The sequence below is a fragment of the Mustela putorius genome, unplaced genomic scaffold, assembly GCF_011764305.1.
Source record: "Mustela putorius furo isolate JIRA1106 unplaced genomic scaffold, ASM1176430v1.1 tig00003972_pilon_pilon_pilon, whole genome shotgun sequence".
NCBI classification, from domain to species: domain Eukaryota; kingdom Metazoa; phylum Chordata; class Mammalia; order Carnivora; family Mustelidae; genus Mustela; species Mustela putorius.
This window is the reverse complement of record NW_025422115.1, coordinates 26,544,929-26,563,702: the sequence shown is the minus strand read 5'-3', so window position 1 is coordinate 26,563,702 and position 18,774 is coordinate 26,544,929. Positions and strand designations below refer to the sequence as shown.

Genomic DNA, 18,774 nt, shown 5'->3' with positions numbered 1-18,774 from the left:
TTGGCCTGCGCCCGAGCCTCCCCTCGTCACCGTGCAGCTCCCTCTGCCCCACCCACTCTCCCTCTGCCGTCCTCGCGCTCACAGAGGAACCCACAGACGCCTCTTCCAACTCCATCCCTGCTCACAGCATCAGCTTCTCACGGGACTCCTGCTTCTCCTTCCCCAAGCGCAGCCATCAGCTTCTCCAGCATGAGCACGGGGCTCGTTCCAGGTCCCAAATCCGGCCTTTGCCCTTGCATCTCTGCAGAATCTGACCACTTCTGACCTCTCCAGCTGTTGTCTTGTTTTCAGAGACTGACACACTGATTCTACACTTCATATGGCAATTCAAGGAACATAGGATAACCAAGACGATGAAGTCAGACCCCTCTCACACCATTCAAAAATTAACACACAATGAATCACAGAGATAAATGTAGAAGTTAGAACTCTTATGTAACATTGGAGTAACTCTTTCTGACTCTGGGTTAGGCAGTGGTTTCGTACATGCAACACCAAAAGCATAAGCAATAAAAGAAAAAAATAGATAAATTGGATTTCGTCAAAGTTTAAAACTTTTGCATGACAAAAAAACACCATCAATAGGGCGAAAATACAACCCATAGTCTGGGAGAAAATATTTACAAATCATGAATCTAATCATATATCTAATTCGTTTACAAATGAGTAGTTAATTCATTCGGAATACATTAAAAATCTTGAAACTTCATAATCAAAGAAATAACCCACTTTAAAAACGGGCAAAATATTTGAATAGACATTTCTTCAAAGACAACACGTAAACAACCAACATGAAAAGATGCTCGGGACGCCTGGATGGCTCAGTTGGCTGAGCTTCTGTCTTCTGGCTCAGGTCATAATCCCAGCATCCTGGGATCGACCCTGTGTCAGGCTCCCTGTTGGGTGGGGAACCTGCTTCTCCATCTCCCACTCCCCCTGCTTGTGCTGCTGCTCGCTCTCTCTCTCTCTCTCTCTCTGGCAAACCAAAGAAAGCAGGAAAGAGAGGAAGGAGGGAGGGAGAGAGGAGAGAACGAAGGAAGAAAAGATGCTCAACATCTAGTCATTAGGGAAATGTTAAGCAAAACCACAACGAGACACCACTTCACACCCACTGAAATGGCTATAATTTTAGAAAACAGACAACAACAAGTGCTGGAGAGAATATGGAGAAACGAAACCCTCATACATTCCCAATGGGAACACAAAATGGCACAACTACTTTGGGAAACAGCCCGGCAATTCTTCAAAATATTAAACAGAAAAACATATGACCCAGCAGCTCCTCTCCTAGATACAGACCCGAGAGAAAAGGAAACAATCGTCCACTCCAAGTCTTGTGCATAACAACTTATTTCACTTTATTCCAACTAGTCGGAAAATGGAGAAAGCCCAAGGGTGCACTTAGCTGCTGAATGGGAGATATAAAACGGCTGCTGTCAGGCAGCGAGAGTGTGCACGTGCTCACACACGGTACGAGGTGGCGAACCTCAAAGTCAGACACGAGGACCACAGATTGTACAACTCCATATTTGTGGAACGAAATGTACAGAATTCCCATTACAGAAATGGGAAATCCACAGACACCGAGAGTAGGTTAGGAGACCGGCTGCCGGACGGGCCGGGCGGGGGCAAGTGGGGGACCGTGGTTCGTGGACCCAGGGTTTCGTTCAGAAGTGAGACGTGGTGACAGATGCACAGCTCTCGATATGCTGAGACCCCTGAGCTGTGTGCTTCTAATGGGTGAATTATATGATTATACGATATGATATGTAGATTATATTCCCATAATGCTGTCCTCTAGCAGCCTGTGGCACACACAGAAGGGCCCCGGAATAAGTCCCCAGACCCACTGGAGCGCTCACTCACCAGGGCTCCCCACCGGGGCTACAATGGCCAGCTCAATGGAGGAGAGGCCTGCACAGGTCAGATGCCCTCTGCAGCATCCAGCTCAGCCCAGGGCCGTGAATCTTGAGGGTGGCCAGGGGAGCAGGTGCCCCCACCGAGCACCAGCCCCCAGAGGAAAGCTGAGCTAGGGGTGGGTAAGGACAACTTCGCATGTCAGGGGCCCTGCGCGGAGGATTTCATGCGTCCTGGGTAACTTTAGGGGGACAATTGTGCCCAGATCGAAAGCACTTTTCTGACCACAAGGGCTGCCCTGCCTCCCACCGTGATGTGTGAGCCCCTGGCCAGGAGGCATGTGGCTCTCAGCAAAACCAGCTCAGTGAAACCACGTGGCTCTCAGCTCCAGAGGTTGGAGTGGGCTGCCTTTGGTTCTACCAGCCTGGGCCTGGGCTTTGAGCCCATGTCTTGGTAGGGCCCGGGCTACCCAGCCCCTCTCTGCTGGAGGCCATGAAGGGCAGGGCAAGGACGGGAGACGCAGCCCCCAGCCACCTGGCGAGAAGGACCGGAGCTTCTGTGCAGCACACTGGGGCGGATGCGGCACAGATACCCTCAGCCCTCAGGGTGCTCCACTGCTGGCTCGGTCCATCTCTCCCCCATCTGGGCCCCGTCCCACCTCTTCCTGTGTGTCACGGGGGCCTCCATGCCCCAGGCCAGCGAGCTCCAGCCACGCCAGCCCAGGGCCTTGCTGCCCCTTTGGCTTCCCGGCCCTCAGGCAGATCGAAACCCTGGCAGGGCCCTAACCCTCCCCATGTCTCCCACATCCCCTCAAAGCCATGAACAGAGTCTATCCACCGAAAAGCTGGGCCATGGAATCGTAAGAACACGTTTTGCCATTTAAAAGGAAAAACATGGGGCGCCTGGGGCCTAAGTGGGTTGAGTCTCTGCCTTCGGCTCAGGTTACGATCCCAGGGTCCTAGGATCGAGCCCCGCATCAGGCTCTCTGCTCAGCACGGAGCCTGTTTCCCCCTCTCTCTGCCTGCCTCTCTGCCTGCTCGTGATCTCTGTCAAATAAATAAATAAATAAATAACATCTTTTAAAAACAGAAAGAATTAAAAATAAATAAATAAATAAATGGAATGAAAATAAATAAATAATATAAATAATAAATAAACAAATAAAATGAATTTTTCCTGTTTTTCATCTTGATTTTCCTCCATCCCCTCAGCTCCTAGGTCTTCCTGCCTGCCGCTTAGACTCAAGGCAAAGCCCAGGAAGTCAAGAAGAAAAGGGTTAGAATAAAAATGTAGACATAGGTTAAGGCCCACAGAAAACCAACCACATGTCACAGGAGACACCTGGGGGGACCGCAGCCCAGAATCCCACCCTCTAGACCCAGAGACTCTCCAAACCCAAAACCGTGAGGTCCAGACGGTCCCTCCAGAGGCAGGAAGACAAGGCCCTAAAGAGGCCCATGTCCCATGGCTCCCTGGAGATGCAGGAGGCAGTCGAGCCCCTCTTCCAGCTCAGAGAAAGATTCCCGTCCCAGATCCCTGCTCCCAAGACCTTCCCCACGCCTGTGCACAAATCCTGGGCTAGGGGGCGAGGGGAGTGCATCTAGGAACCTGTGCCAGAGAGACACGTCCATGTCTTAGGAAGCGCCGTCCTCCACAGGGTGGACGGTGGAGCAGGAGCTAAGCCAGAGCCCAGGACGGCCAGAGCCCAGGACGGCCAGAGCCTAGGATGGCCAGACAAGCAGACATGGCCTGGCCCAGCCAGGGGTGGGAGCTGGAGACTGATATGAGTTACCTGGGAAGGCTTCACACCACTGTGTCTCTCTTTCCCAATTTGGAAATAAAATGTAAAGCGCACATAGAGAATGCAGTACAAGACCTGGCAGGCAGAGATGAAGACGGGCACTAACAAGGAGAGGAACAAGGCGAGACCTAACACCTGACTCCAGAGTTCCAAAAAAGAAGAATCAAAAAAAGGGAGGGAAAGTATGAATTAACTAATAAAAAATAATTTGCCAGAACTAAAGGAAATTATAGTTTTAGATTAAAAGACCCGTTAAGGGGACGCCTGGGTGGCTCCGTGGGTTAAAGCCTCTGCCTTCGGCTCAGGTCATGATCCCAGGGTCCTGGGATCGAGCCCCGCATCGGGCTCTCTGCTCAGCAGGGAGCCTGCTTCCTCCTCTCTCTCTGCCTGCCTCTCTGCCTACTTGTGATCTCTGTCTGTCAAATAAAGAAATAAAATCTTTTTTTAAAAAAGAAGAAGAAGAAGAAGAAAATCAACCAGGGTGCTGTCTCTGCTCAGACAAAACACCAGGCAAGGCAGACAGAATAAAAATACTTCAGGAGACACATAGGTACAAAACCGTGCCAGCCACTGGACACTGAGTAAGCCAGGGGGCAGGGTTGTGTGTGATTATGTACAAGAAAAACAAAAACTTGGATAGGAATTAATCCTGGCACATAGGACTTGGCCCAGCAGTGAAAATAAAAGAACAAAGATGTTGTTCGACGTAAGAGCTCGAGGAATCCAGTCGTGAGGCAATCCATTGCATGGGGTCTGTCCTGGAGCACAGCCTGCAGATCTGCAAGCCTGGGCAAAGTAGGCCTGAGTCCCCCTAATGTCAGATCCCAAGCAGGAGAAGACAGCCCTGGGGAAGGCCTGGCCTGAAGTGGAGGGCGGATGAGGTGGGAACCGGGATTGATGAAATCAGTGCTTATTTTAAGGATGATGGAAACCAGGTTTCTCACTGTTGGGGGAAGAAGTTACACACAGAGAAAGGCAGAAACCTCAAATGTACCCTGTGGGGGAACAGTGTTGGAGTATCTGTGCAGACTTGCAGTCTTGATATTGAGAGAAAATGGAGACTTCAGTTCAGACGCAGGTGCACCGATGCGCGTAACTGTGAGCGTGTGCACGTGTGTGTCTGCACACGGGTCCACTCAGAGGCTGGGGGCCCGCCCAGCACCAGGTCTCCCACGGAAACGTGCCGTTGGGGGAGGACTCGAGGCTCCGGCCAGGAAGACAGCCCAGGAGCCTGGGCTGAGCGAGAATCCAGGCAAAGCCTTAGGGAGGCAGGGGCGCGCGCGGCCAGTTGGGGTGACCTCACTGGCCCACAGTGACAAGCATCGAAATAACAGTTACAAATCTTTGGATGAAAAAAATCATGAGGCAATACAGGTTTCAATAAAAACAAGTAAATTGGTAGTTGATGAGAAATGAGGTATTTCCATGGCTTTGAATTCCCTTCCCAAATACTTACTAATTGCAAAAAAACAGCAGTGCCCTTGCAGCAAGAGTGGACAGCCCCACCCAACCCAGCGAGCAAAGTCACCGCGCAGCACAGGGGGTACAGCCTGACTCCTACTGGTCCCACATACGCCAAGTCCAGTCACCGGGCGCAGCCAACAAACCCAAACCGAGGGGCGCCCTACAAAGCAGACAAGCATCCTTCCAGAAGGCGAAGGTCGTGATCACGACCAAACAGCAGGGTTCTGAGCCCGTCCTTCGAGACAGCTGGAGGCGTCTGAACACAGTCCAGGGACTAGGCGTCCACACCGTGACGGTGACTCTGGAGGAGAAGCCCTTCGTCGTCGGAAACACCCAAACAAGCGCTCTGGGCGACAGACATAGACCTGGCAAATGCACTCTCAAGCGGCTGGGAAAATGGGTTTTGTCCTGTATCTGAAACGTACCCATGAGCTGGAGCTACTTTCAAAGTACATTTTCAAAATAACAGGGTGTGGGGTGCGGTCTCGGTAACAGGTGGTCAGTGGAGGCTCCTGGGAGGGGGCGTCCGAGTCAGAACCCAGGAGGAGGACCCCAGCCCCCCCCCCCAGCTGCACGCTTCCACCTTCCACAGTCCCCAGTGCTGCTGCGGGAAGCCCACAAGGGCAAAAGCGTTTCTGGGCCAAAGCCAACTCCAACTCAGCCCTGCCCCAGCCGGGCCTGGCGTCCCCTAGGAGAGCCCAGGGACAGTGGGGCAGGGTGGGCCCTTGGGGAGTCTAACAACCCTGAAAATCCAAAAGGAGGAGGCACCAGTGCCCTGAACATTTCAGGGAGGGGCTGCTGGGAAGGCGGGGCGCCCGGGAGACCCCTCATGGCCTCCAGCAGCTCCCAGGTCCAGCGACCTCTCCTCAGCACCCACCCCTGGGGGGGGCCCCTGCGGGCCCGTCTCAGCTCGGGGCTGGGGAAGACAGCACGACTGTAGTGGGGCCTCTGCCCTGGGTCTGGGGCGTCTGGAAGCCCCCACCCACTGAACCACCTTCTGGCAGGAAACACAGTCGGGGCCCAGGGGAACCGAGGGCAAGTTTTCCTCTCTCTCTTTCCTATTTTATTTTAGCTGGAATTCAGAGGGAAGTAAAATGGAGACTTGCTGAGTGGAGCAAAGCCGACCTGCTTTTGCTGAGTTTAGGTGAAAATGAGAGAGGGGGTGGGGCAGGGAAGTGGCAATCCCAGAGCCTTGCACGCTTCTCTCGTCATTCTGCTTCTGAGTCAGCCTCGCTGGTACTTTATTCTATAAAAGCCACATCCAAGCCCCGTCCCTTACTCTCTCCAACAGCAGCTCACTGCTGAGAAAATAATACAGATGTAACTTGCAGCTTCATACACTTTCTCTTCCATTTATATGCAAATGGTGACCTTTCACCCAGGCTGTCTCAAAGAAGTGTTTCCTTAAAAATGCAAATAGCACGTTGCAGCAGTGCGAGCTGAGTCTTTCTTATATTATTATTATTATTATTTCTTTTAACCTTACCAACACTGTAAAAACAACAGCCACACTGCCTGGCGGTAATAATGACTTTCCGCACCAAATCACAGGACAGCTCTCCAGGAGCCTGTCAGGGAGCCGCAGGGGGAGGGGAGGGAGGAGCTCCCGGGGGGGAGAGGGGGGGAGCCCTGCCCCAGGGCGCCCAGTGTCCCCGGAGAGGCACAGTGGGTGGTAGCCGCCCCCACACACCCAGGCCCCAGCCAGGAATGAAGGCAGCAGGAGGATGCAGTTCCCATAACAGATCCCCTCTCTCCTCCCTCGGGGGCGGGGGATGTGCCCAGCACTTAGGCCCCCGACGCCTTCAGCACTTGGGGGCCTCTGTGAGCTTTTCCGATGGCCCCAGTGGCCTTCCCTAGGGAACATCAGAATGGTGGGATGAGAGGCCCACGGCCCTTCCGGGTCAGCAGAAACTGCTGGTTTCTGTGTGTCATGGGGAGGACAGCGTTAACCTGCATCAACACCTCCCCCTCCCCCGCCCCGTTAACCTGCTTCGGGGCCAAGGGGGCATCAAGAAGCCCCTGAGGCTGGGGTTTGAGCCTGGGCCACATGGACACAAAATAGATCCCACGAAAACCTGAACCGTCAACGTCAGACCATCGGAAAGTACTAACACGGGCCACCGGCGGGGGGGTGGTGTCCATCAGTGACACATCTGCATTCAGCTCAGGTCGTGGTTCCGGGGTCCTGGGATCAAGTCCCAAGTCGGGCTCCCTGCTCAGCGGGGCGTCTGCTTCTCCCGCCCCCCACCCCGCTCGTGCTCTCTGCCTCTCAAATACATAAATAAAATCTTTGAGGGGGGGGAATATTAACAAGAGGCACTGTTTACTTTGGAAAACCGGAGTTTTCCATGCACAAAACGATGATTAACGAACCAATTAATTGTTCACTTAGCAGTCCATGACTGAGCGGGTCGCTTTGAACCACCAAGTGTGGGGAGCCCTAGGAAACCCAGGGCCGAGGGGACCCTCGTGCCCACGCTCCTTATTTATGTGGCAGGCGATGCTCTGGGTCTACGAAATCCCTCTGGGAGAACAGGCTTCCCTTCCCATTGGGAACCCCTCGGCACACAGAGCTTGCCTGCAGAAGCCGTCTGAAGTCAGGACCCCACAGGCCTACGGATGGAGAGACTGAAGTGCTTTGGACTCAGGGTGTCCCTTGGGCCCTCAGAGCTGTGGGTCTGCTGTCCTGTGACCCGGGGCCTCAAACCCGACATCTGAGCTCTCCTAAAGCAGGCACCAGAGGCCTAAAGAAGCTCTAAGCTTCGGCCCAGCAGAGAGAACCTCAGATCCTCCCTCCCAGACAGAGGCCAAGCAGCCCTGGAGCTCTGGGACCCTTTTCCTTCTGCTACACCTCTGATGTGTAGTTTTTAGGCAACAAAATGGGAAACAACAAGAGGACCCAGATGGCTTCTGCCGGCAGCCTCGGACTGATGTCGAACACGATCAAGGTGTGAAGCCAGGCGTGAGGGTGAGGTGGGAGCCGGGCAGGCTAATCTGTCAGCAGCTCAGACCATATGGTGCGTCCGCTTGCCCTCCAACGTCTGCACCACATGCACGCACACAGGCGTCACGCACCCACGCGCGTGCACACACATGTGCACTGCACGAGCACACAGGCACACGTACACATGCACACACGCGTGCACACACATGCATGTGCGGGCACACGCGCACGAGCACACACGTGAGCACACAGGCACACGTACACATGCACACAGGCATGCGCGCACACCCACGCACACAGGCATGCGTGTGCACACATGCACACAGGCGTGCACACGTGAGCACACAGGCACATGTACCTATGCACACAGGCGAGCACACACGCACACATGAGCACACACACGTACATAGGCACACAGGCGTGCGTATGCACACAGGCTTGCACACGTGAGCACACAGGCACACACGTACACATGCACACACGTACACATGCACATGTGTGTGCATGCACACGAGCGCACACGCACACACGTGAGCACACAGGCACACGTACACATGCACACAGGCGTGCACACAAATGCATGTGCGGGCACATGCGCATGAGCACACAGTGCACACATGAGCACACACGCACGCGCACATATGCACATAGGCGTGCGCATGCACACACATGCACACACATGCACACGCGTGAGCACACAGGCACACATACACATGCACACAGGCGTGCACACACACTTGAGCGCACATGCGCACAAGCGCACACGTGAGCACACAGGCTCACGTACACATGCACACAGGCATGCATGTGCACACACATGCACATAGGCGTTCACACGTGAGCACACAGGCACACACATGTACACATGCACACACACGTGTACTACATGAGCACACACGCGCACACATGAGCACACAGGCACACATGCACATGTACGCATGCACACAGGCGTGCGCACACACACACATACATATGCACTTGCAAGGACACGCATACACATGCATGCAGGTTGGCACACACGCACATACGCGCATGCTTGAGAGCGCATGTACACGCGCATGAGCACACGTGGGCACACATACATAGGCACACGCGAGCTCTCACACACACACGTTCACATTTTGCCCACCACCATGAGCGACGCAGGGAAACTCAGCTAGCCGGTCCTTCAAGAGTCTGTCCAACGCGCAGCCCCCCAGCAACCCCCGGCTCCCAGTAACAGCCCCCTGGCACACAGCCCCTTCCAGCTTCCAGGGCTCATCTGAAGGCAACCACAGGTCTGGGACACTCGTTCCTGCTCGCCGACCCCCAAACCTCTAGACTAACCCCACAGACGCAGGGGTTCTCAGTCCGGCTTGGCAGATTGGAACAGTCTGCTGAGTTATTTTCATTCTGCTTGATTGAAATAACACTGCATTAATTTAAGTGCAGATTTTAAAATGAAAGGGGGTTGAAACAGGGGCAAAGCCCCGTTCTCCCAAGAAAAGTGCCTTTGCTCCCGACTGCCTGGGCCCACAAGGGGAAAGGTGTGCGAGAGGCACACGGCCAGCCTCGGCAACGCGGACAAGAAAAGGACACTGACTGCAAGTGTTACTCTCTCCTCTGTGAAGCTTGATACAAGCCTGAGAGCAAAAACATTTTAAGTCAGGGGGGAAAATTCTCCCTCGTTTCATTTTGAGGGTTTTCTTAAGTGACACTCGGGGAAGACAGAAAGTACCTGAGAACCTGAGACCAAAGCCTCCAACAAGAGCTGTGGGCTGGACAGTGGGCGGCCCCTGGTCAGGGGTTCCCAGGGAGGACAGGTCCTGGGGTCTTCAGGGAGCACAGAGCCCACCTGGGGGGACAGGACCTGCGGCAGCCGTGCTCCGTCCTTCTGGGAAACACAACATCTTTCCAGCTGACTAATCTCCAAATGTTGCTGGCTCCAAAGACCATTTTCCTGTAAACTCACACCACAAAATTCCTGTTAAAATTACATCAATAGACAACCCGATTCTAGTTTATTCGTGAGTGAGCCCACAAGGCCAAAGCAGACGGATGGCTCTAGAAGTCAGGGGGGTGGGGGTTTGGAGGAAGGGGTCCTACCCTCTGAAGCCAACAAAAAACAAGGTCTGGGATGGGTCTTCCAGAGCCAGGACAGGAGCTGGGTTTACCTTTCCCGTATGCCTGAGTAACACGCAAGTCTGCCTGGCTGCCTGGTGCCCTGCCTGCCCCAGGATCAGGTGACCACTGACAGTCCCCACTGGCCTGGCAGATGCGGCTCAGCCCAGCGGGCCAGGCCAGCTTCCTGCCTCCCGGTCCTCTACAGGCCCAGGCTGACCGCGGTGTTCTGGTCACTCCGGGTCCCACCGTCCCCAGGCAGGCGGGGGTTGGGCAGCCCTAGCCCTTTCTCACTCTTCACCCAGCAGACTCGCCTCTTCGTGGAGTCCATCCAGGAGCCGCTCAGCCCCACCAGCCTGCCCACTGCTATCTGGGCTGTGGAGGGCGGCCCAGGGGGCACTTCCCCGCTCCAGCGCTGGTCCAAGCAGCATCAGGAGTGGGGGTGGCCCAGCTCTGTGTTACACACTCTCGCCTCCCCAGCCAGACTTAGCACAGATCCTCCCCGCCCCACCCCACACACTCACGCAGAGCCCCCCCCCGGGGGTCCTCATGGACCCACTCAGCGACCCCAGCCCAGAGGAGGATAACGGGGCCCAGAGGGGAGGGGTCTGGGCCCTGGGCAGCACCAGGGAGAGTGCAGTCCGCAGCCAGGGCCAGGCAAACCTGCACTGCCACAGGCCCGGGATGGGTCCGAGTGCCCAGAGAGGGCCCCCACGGCAGCACACACTCGGCCAGCCTCTCCCTGATGCCTCCTGGCACTGACTGGTCTTCCCCAGAAACGCTGCTGTGACCCGCTGCCCCACCTCGGGAACCCAGCAGCTTGTAGTCCTGAAGTCTCTGCCCACATGCTCCCCGCCCTGGGCTCCAGCAGCACTCAGGGCGATGGGCGACAGCTGCCTCGCCCAGAATCTTCCAAGAGCACCCAGAGCATTGGCTCTGAATATTTGGGGCTGCCTCCAGACTTGCGGCCAATGCCTGAGGGTCCCCCAGGACCCCTGGGTTATAGCCAGAAGCAGCTCCCCTGCCCTGGTGAGTTCCCAGGCCCACATCAGGGCCGATGGTCCAAGGAAGTCAGAGCTCAGGTGCTTCCAGGATGGACAGGCCCCCCATGTCACTCACAGCCCCCACTGAGCTCCCTCCATCCTTCAACATCCTGTGAGATCTAGGGTCACCCAGCTGTGGGGCCTCCGTCTCCAGCTCCAGGGCACAGACGGGGTCACAGAGCTGCCACCTCCTCTTTGCAGACAAAGTACCCTCTAACCCTGACCAACCCCGTCTGCACAGTGAGCAGGTCTGGGGAGACAGGCAGAGTCCTGCCCTATGGGTGACCCCTCCCCACCAGCACCACGAAACTCCAGTCTCGGCTCCCCCACTCTTTTGTTTACCATTAATTAACGGGGCCATATGGAAGGACATGATAATCACGGCCAAGGACCAATGGGAAGGGAGCCCTGGTGGCCAGGAACCTGGGCCTCTCCCGAGCGCCTGCCCAGCCCCAGGCAAGGACACCCCCACACACACACACACCAGGCTGGAGGGAGGGCTGGGCAAGCTCCCTCAGCATCACAAGGCGCAGGGTCCAAGCCTCTCACCCAGACTGAGGCTCACCTCCTCCAGGTTGGTCCCAACACTCCTCCTGTCTTTTGTTCACTCAACCACTAGCCTCAGAGTCGTCCTCGGCTGTGTCTGATCTCCGGCTGTTGTAGTTGTTGCAGTTTACACGCCTGGGGCAAAATCTCTCACTTCCCTCTCCCAAAAGGATAATAGTGATAATCACCATCACTAGCACCATGGAGGGACTGCAGTGTGACGGCCACAACCAGACACACCTCTTGGAGGTTTGTTTCAGAAATTACATACCCCAGTGGGCCAGGATGAGGTCCCACGGATGCAAAGGTAGTAGTGGGACCAGAATAGCCCTCTGTGACTCGACACAGTGAACAGGATCCTCGTGGTGGGGACCCCCACACACCAGAGCCACCGGAGGCATATTTACTTCCTGATTCACAAAGAAGGAAGTGAATCCAGAGGACAGAACAAAGTCCCCAGCCCCAGAACACATCATCCCACAGGCAATGACATTATGTAGTCCGAAGCTTCTGCCATCATCCTGGCCAAGCCTGATCTCTAGCTTTAAATACACAAATCCAGTCACACTAAGATTGTAAACAGCCACACCAGTGACCCGCGTCACCGCAGGAAAATCAGCGGAGATGAGCAGCCAGCATTTAGCTCTGTGCGCCTCTCCCACAGACACATGCACCCTAAACGCTGTTCCTTAAGTTTAGAAATACGTGACACGCAAAGACAAAATGCTCACATGACCATCTCTCCTCCGCGTCTTGGATGGGGGCTCGCGCGAGGTAGCAGCTCGGAGTCCCGCTCCAGAGAGGTCTTCTGCTTAAGGAGGCAGCGTTTTCCCCCACCACATAGCGTCTGGGTCCCACGGCTGCCGATCTATTTGTGTTCCTCGTCCAGAAATGCACATAAAGTTTCCTGTCTCGGCACACGGTCCCCCCAGTGTCTTTTCTGTCCGACGCACTACATGTCTACGAGACTCTCAGAGAGGCCGAGCCCGTGAACCAGCCAGGGAGGGACAGAAAAAGAGAAGGAAAACAGCCACGGGCAGACCCAGTAGAAGAAGAAAGCCTCAGTCCAACAGAGCAGCTTTAAAAAGCCATCCCCAGACCTGCTTTCCCGCATAGAACGCCTTCATCTTAGAAATCAACTCTGCTCGTGCGCCCTCTCCCTGTCTCGGTCCAAGGGGAAAAGCCAAGCACTTGGATGTCTGCCTTTGTCAGCGAGAGAGCATGACACGGACTTACCTTTCCCCACAGCTATTGTCTGTCCTCCTTCCAAATGACATCACGGAAAGCAATCATGAAATTTACATGGGGGGTGCAGGGTGGACGGGGGGGGCAGCGGGGAGGCAGCTGCCTCCCTTACAGCGGTCACATGTGGGGAAGCCTGTGTGCGGGTTTCAATTAAATATCTTCTCCCCTTAGTGTGCGACTCCTAAGCCAGCTAAAGGCGACGTCTCATTTACTTAATGACCGCTCTCATTAGCAGCGGTGGCACGGGCTGGCGGAGAGGCTCCTTTGTAAATACGCTACCCATGAACCCTTGGGGCTCCAATATATCTGTTTACTCTCCGAGGTGAAATAAATTTACAGTATAGCATCAGAAAGATGGGTCTGCTGACTCGGAAAGTGAGAGGTGCCCTGCCCGGCAGAGCCCCTGTCTCCTGCTCCGAGCTTCAGCCCACAGAAGGTGGCTGTGTTTGCCCACACCGAATCATAATTAATATGCAGCACGATTGGGGTTTTTTTATGCCAGACACACAGAAGGGCAGAGAGCGTCACCACCGCCATACTCACCCCCCCGTGCTGTCTCCACCAGTGGTTCAGTCCAATAATTCCTAATAGCAGCAACCGGAATGACAGATGCCCTGGGTTAGCACGGCTGCAGCGAAAGTACTTTACAATATTTATTGGTGGTTAGGAATATGACCCACCATCATAAAGAACGGACTGCAGAATTTATTACTCAGACGAACGGGAGGGGTGCTCCGTGGCTCATCTGCGTGTTCAAGAATCACTGACTTCAAAGGACAAGCATATATTTTTTACAATTCGTAAAAGATGCTCATGGCCACAGACCCAAAGCTGAAGTCACACACACGGAGGAGAGATCAGGAAAAAGATCTTTCATCACACACTCTTTCTTTGGCTTAAGATTTAAAATAATAAAACCCTCTCAGTGAGGCCCTGGACACAAGTCCTCTCTGCCCCAAAACCTCTAAGTTAGTGTATCCCAGCCAGAGGGAAACACAGGGCTCAAAATCTCGGCTCTGGCTTTTCAGCCTTTCTAAACTGCCTGCGAGGGGCCACCCAATGAAAATCGAGAGGAGGAGAAGGCATCACGCACACAATGGAACTGCCCAGCTACACTGCAAGCAGCCGGATTGTTTTCCACTTTCAGGGATAAATGTAGGACCGTCCGGCAAGAGTACCTAGGAGCCAGGAAATTCTTACTCGCTCTCCAAACTTCCTTTTCTTCCTGATAGGTCAGACAAACGAGTGTCTATGCTCGTCTTCGGGTTGTCAGAAACTGTACCGTGAGACAGGACACAGGCTGGGTTTTGGACACCCCTGGCGAGCGGCTGTCTGGGACCAGTGCAGAAGAAGGCCAGCACCGCAAAGTTCAGGGCAGAGATTTCAACGCAGTAAATATAGCTTCCTGCCATGTTATCTAGGCACACAAGCCCCCCAACTGAATCAGCCAAACGGCTCAGGCCACCAGAAGCATGAATTGGGCTTAAAATATATAGCTTCCTCTAAGAAAGTATGTTTTGAAAAATCAGCTGAAACTCTTCCACAAGCAACGATTTCCAACATGCAGTGCTGCAGCCCACATTTGATGTAACCCACGAGCTTCGTTCCGGGAGCAAGTATGCTCAGTTCTTTACATACACACACATTCTTCTCAACACACGAAATGCACAATGTGCTCAGGGCAATATTGTAGATTGAGTAAAAGGAAATAAACACAGGCGTTCACTGGTCAAACTGAGGATGAAATATTAATTAGCCAAATGAGAACTGTTTGAGGCTCCTACAATGACTGCCTACCGTTGTTTTTATTCTTTTGTGAGCTCATATCCATTAGCATAGAAGGACATATTCAGTTGAGAGCTCTCCTGAAAAGCTCTTTTCTGTCTCCTCTGGACACACTGTGAGTGCTGGGATATTTTACATCCCAAACCTTTGGCATTCAGAAATTCTATTAAACTCTTATCGGCAGGCTGCAGGCTGAGGCAGCCTTGCACGCCATTGTTCCGCGAGGAAGATAGAATCAAAGGGAGGGCCCTGCTGAATCAGCCGTATTCCCCAACAATGCCCAGTGTTTCATGAAAGTATTTAATTCAGCTACGTGACAGTCAAACTTAGGGGACAACAACTAGCAGGAGCGACAGCAGGGGAAGATCAGTATGTGGACAACACACAGCCCTGCTCTACATAATTCGTTTTCCAGGTAACATAAATCCTATTTGTGCAAACCTCTGCCTCTCAGCCTTGCACACCTCCCCCACGGAGCAAGCAGAGCGTTCCGGGAGCGTTGCTCCAGTGGTCGGGGTCGGGCACCTGAGGCTCCTCGGGTGGGCATTTCTGAATGTGCTTGGAAATTTCAAATCGGTCCCTGTTCTAAGAACCTGGAAAGAAGCCCCGGGAACTCCCACTGAGAGGCTGCAGTTGAATGAGCCGTTTCAGAAGATGGGTTTTGATGGGTAAAGGTTCAAGATCTTTAGCCGACTCCATCTAGAGAACAAAGAGGGGTCCTAGGTGCGGAGCAGGGAAGGGACTGTCCCGGCAGCTCCCTGGGGTCTGGCTGCTGGCTCCAGCCGGGGCGGTGGGTGCGGACGCGCCTTGGTCTGATCAGCACTTTGGACAGCGCTCCCTCCCCCGGAGCCCGGCCCTTTGTTCTCCGCACACTGACGTCTTGGGAGGACTCCGGGCTGGGGGAAGCGGTTTCCGACCCAGGCTCCCACCCACGCCGGGAAGAACAACTGCAAGGTGTGGCCGAAAACTTTCTGATACAGGGTGAAAAGCTGTCAGGATTTTTTCAGTCATAAAATGATTTCTTTTCCGTGACTAAGGAGTACACTGTTCCTTTAAGCTTTATTTCATAAAAATCTGGGCAAGTTGCGTGTGACTTTTGCGTTTGGGAGACACACAGGGAAACAACCTCAGTCTGACCGGAGGGTCCCCCGAGCCCTGTACAGGGAGAGAAGGGGGAGATTTGCAAAGCCAGACTTGTGGCTGCCGCACTTGCTGAGGAAGTGCTTTGTGGGACTTGGGCGAGGCGGGTTCAATGATTGCTTTGCTGGTCCTTCCAAGCAAAATGTAATTACTTGTGCAAATCTGCACACAGACATTCCAAGTGTCAGTTCATTTGCTTCATAAAAACTCTTTCAAGTAATTTTGGTCTAAACTTTCTGCATCTGTAATTGGCGCCTTCTCCGGTGAGCAGCTGGGGGTGAGAGTTTTCTTGTTTCCTTCTGAAAGCTTCCCTGCAGATGGGCGCCCGCCTTAAAGCTGCAGACGACAATTAGGGCCGTTGTGTGTGGAGCCGAGATGGTCAGCATTAATATTGTATAGGAACAGCTGAGGGCGGGGGCCGCTGCCCCAGGCAGGCTCTGGCAGATGGAGCAAACAAAACCGAGAGCCCCTCTTACCAACTCCCTGGGCTGACTCTGTGTGCCCGTCTCACACTTGCAGGGCTGTGAGCCTTTCTCACACACACACACATGCACACGCACACGCACACTCTCTGGGCCATATTGAGGGGTGGTTTTATGCTGGGACATCAAACGTCCCGACCCGCTGACACTGTGTGAACGCGCAGACTCAGACGTGTGTGTTTGGGAGTGTGCTGTGGGGCTCGCACACAGACTGCTGCCCTTAGCGTTGCAAACACAGACACACATGCACGGCAGCTCTGCGAGTGCGGGGAACACAAACAGCAGTCGTCCCTGTCATAGCCCCTTTGTGACAGCAAGTCTCAGGCGGACCTGGTCCCACACAAGCCTCCCCTCCTTCCCCGGGAACTCAAGGCCTCAGGGCACATACAGCCCCACCCACTGTCCTCACCTTCAACCTTTGAAGGCAAGCCCACAAACAGGGCAGCCCTGGCGGCTCTGCCCACACTCCTCCGTCAGCTGGAAGGAGAGGCGTCAGGCCAGAGACCCTGGCCTCGCTCGGGAGGGAGCACTGTCTATCACCTCTGCGGCTGCCAGAAAAGAACACTGAGCGCTGACGGCCACCCAGCTAATTAGTCCCCTCGGTGTCCTAGCAGAAATGTGTGAGCAGGCCCAGGGAGGGGTGTGCAGGGCTGGGGAAAAGTACGCACCCAGGAAGGTCCCGCAGAGCGTCATCCTGGCTGGGCGGGCACACCTTCGCTCGGAAGCCTGGACACACAGTCACACCATGCTGGGAAAAGTTGCTCCACAAACTTCTGTGTCCCGGGGCCCTGCGGAGCCTCCTTCGCATCCAGCCAATGAGGGCCGGGGAGCAGTTAATCACAAACGCTAGCCCTGCCAATGAGGCTCCCTCCCGCACACAATGGCCTGGGGACCCCCGGACAATGAGCCCCTCCTGCAGGTGGGGGAAGGCGTAGCCTCCTCTCGCCGGTGCCCAAACCAAGGAGGGGGAGGGGCTCTCCCCAAAGATGCTCCCTCCTCCCCCTCCCACTTCCCCTTCCCCGGACTCTTCCTCCCCCTCCCACTCCCCTCCCCGGACTCTTCCTCCCCCTCCCACTCCCCTCCCCGGACTCTTCCTCCCCCTCCCACTTCCCCTCCCCCGGACTCTTCCTCCCCTCCCACTCCCCTCCCCGGACTCTTCCTCCCCCTCCCACTTCCCCTCCCCCGGACTCTTCCTCCCCCTCCCACTCCCCTCCCCCGGACTCTTCCTCCCCCCCCCACTCCCCTCCCCCGGACTCTTCCTCCCCGCCTCCGACCTCCCCTCCCTCCTCCCACTTCGCCTTCTCTCTGCGGCTCTCCAGACAAAGTCAGGCCAGTCTGACCGGTGGGCGACGGGTCTAGATGGGCCGGGGTGGGGTGGATCGGCTCTGGGGAGTCCTTACCTCTCCCTGAGCAAAGGCTGCCGAGGGGACGGACCTCGTGTTCCTGCGCTACGAATCTGGAAGGTGAAGAGGTGCGGGACTTGCAGGGACAGGGGAAGAATTTGGCTTCAGACCTCCAGCTGCCCCCAGGAGGAGGGGGGGGGGGAGGGCGGGAGCGGGGGGGGGGGTCTCCCTTGCCTCATTCCTTGTCCGTGACTCTTCACTGCCCAGCAGTGCCCTTCGGAAAGATGAGCAGACCCGGCTGGACACTCCTGGCTTCGAGCCTGGCCATCCTCTGCACCAGGCTCCCCCGATGCTGGGAGGAAGCTCCTCTCACCCCCAGAAGAGGCCCCCCTCCCACCATCGGCTCTGGGTGCTGGCCTGCTCCTGGCCCGTGTCCAGCCCCCCACAGGGAGAGGCCTTGGTGCTGTGTGGGGCAGCGAAGGCCCATCTCAGGAGTCCCATATGCACTGACTCTGGGGCAGGCCTGGAAGCTAGGGCCAAGTGGGGCTCTCCATGCCATGAAGGGCCCCAAGCATGGACCACTGCAAGGAGAGAGGGTCAGATGGAGCCCCAGCCCTGCCAGAGCATTCCTCTAGAGCAGAAAGCCTCAAAGCTGGCCTCTCAGGTGATGGGGTTGAGTCTCTATCCTCACAGACTCCCACTTAAGCAAAGGCTGTTGGTGTTGGTGGTGAAGACCATCTATGTGCTCAGGCCAGCACGGGACCTGAGCACTCAGGGGCTGCCTTCCGGCTGGAGGAAGAGATGGTCCAGTAAGGGTTCGCTGTCCTGGAGCCAGCTAGACCCCAGCCCCTCACAGCCCCGTGACTGGTTGAATGTCAGCACACCTCCAGGGAAGCCCCCAGTCAGCACAACCGGTGAGCAAGGGACAGCCCGACGGTCCAAGGGGAAGAGTGCGCAGGTCGGTCCAAGGGGAAGAGTGTGCAGGTTGGGCTGCTGAGGGTCGGGACGTGGGCAGGACTCCGGG

At 55.3% G+C, this 18,774-nt stretch overlaps 1 protein-coding gene across 2 annotated transcripts in view; it reads right to left on the bottom strand.

Annotated features, from left to right (window-relative positions):
- Positions 1-13,431, bottom strand: part of MYT1 (myelin transcription factor 1) — a 63,358-nt gene extending 49,927 nt beyond the window's left edge. The window contains exon 1 of one of the 2 annotated variants that reach the window (XM_045070631.1): positions 12,992-13,431. The gene's annotated coding sequence lies outside the window, so the exon portion shown is untranslated. The other variant, XM_045070632.1, reaches the window with a different exon arrangement.
- Positions 13,432-18,774: the final 5,343 nt, after the last annotated feature.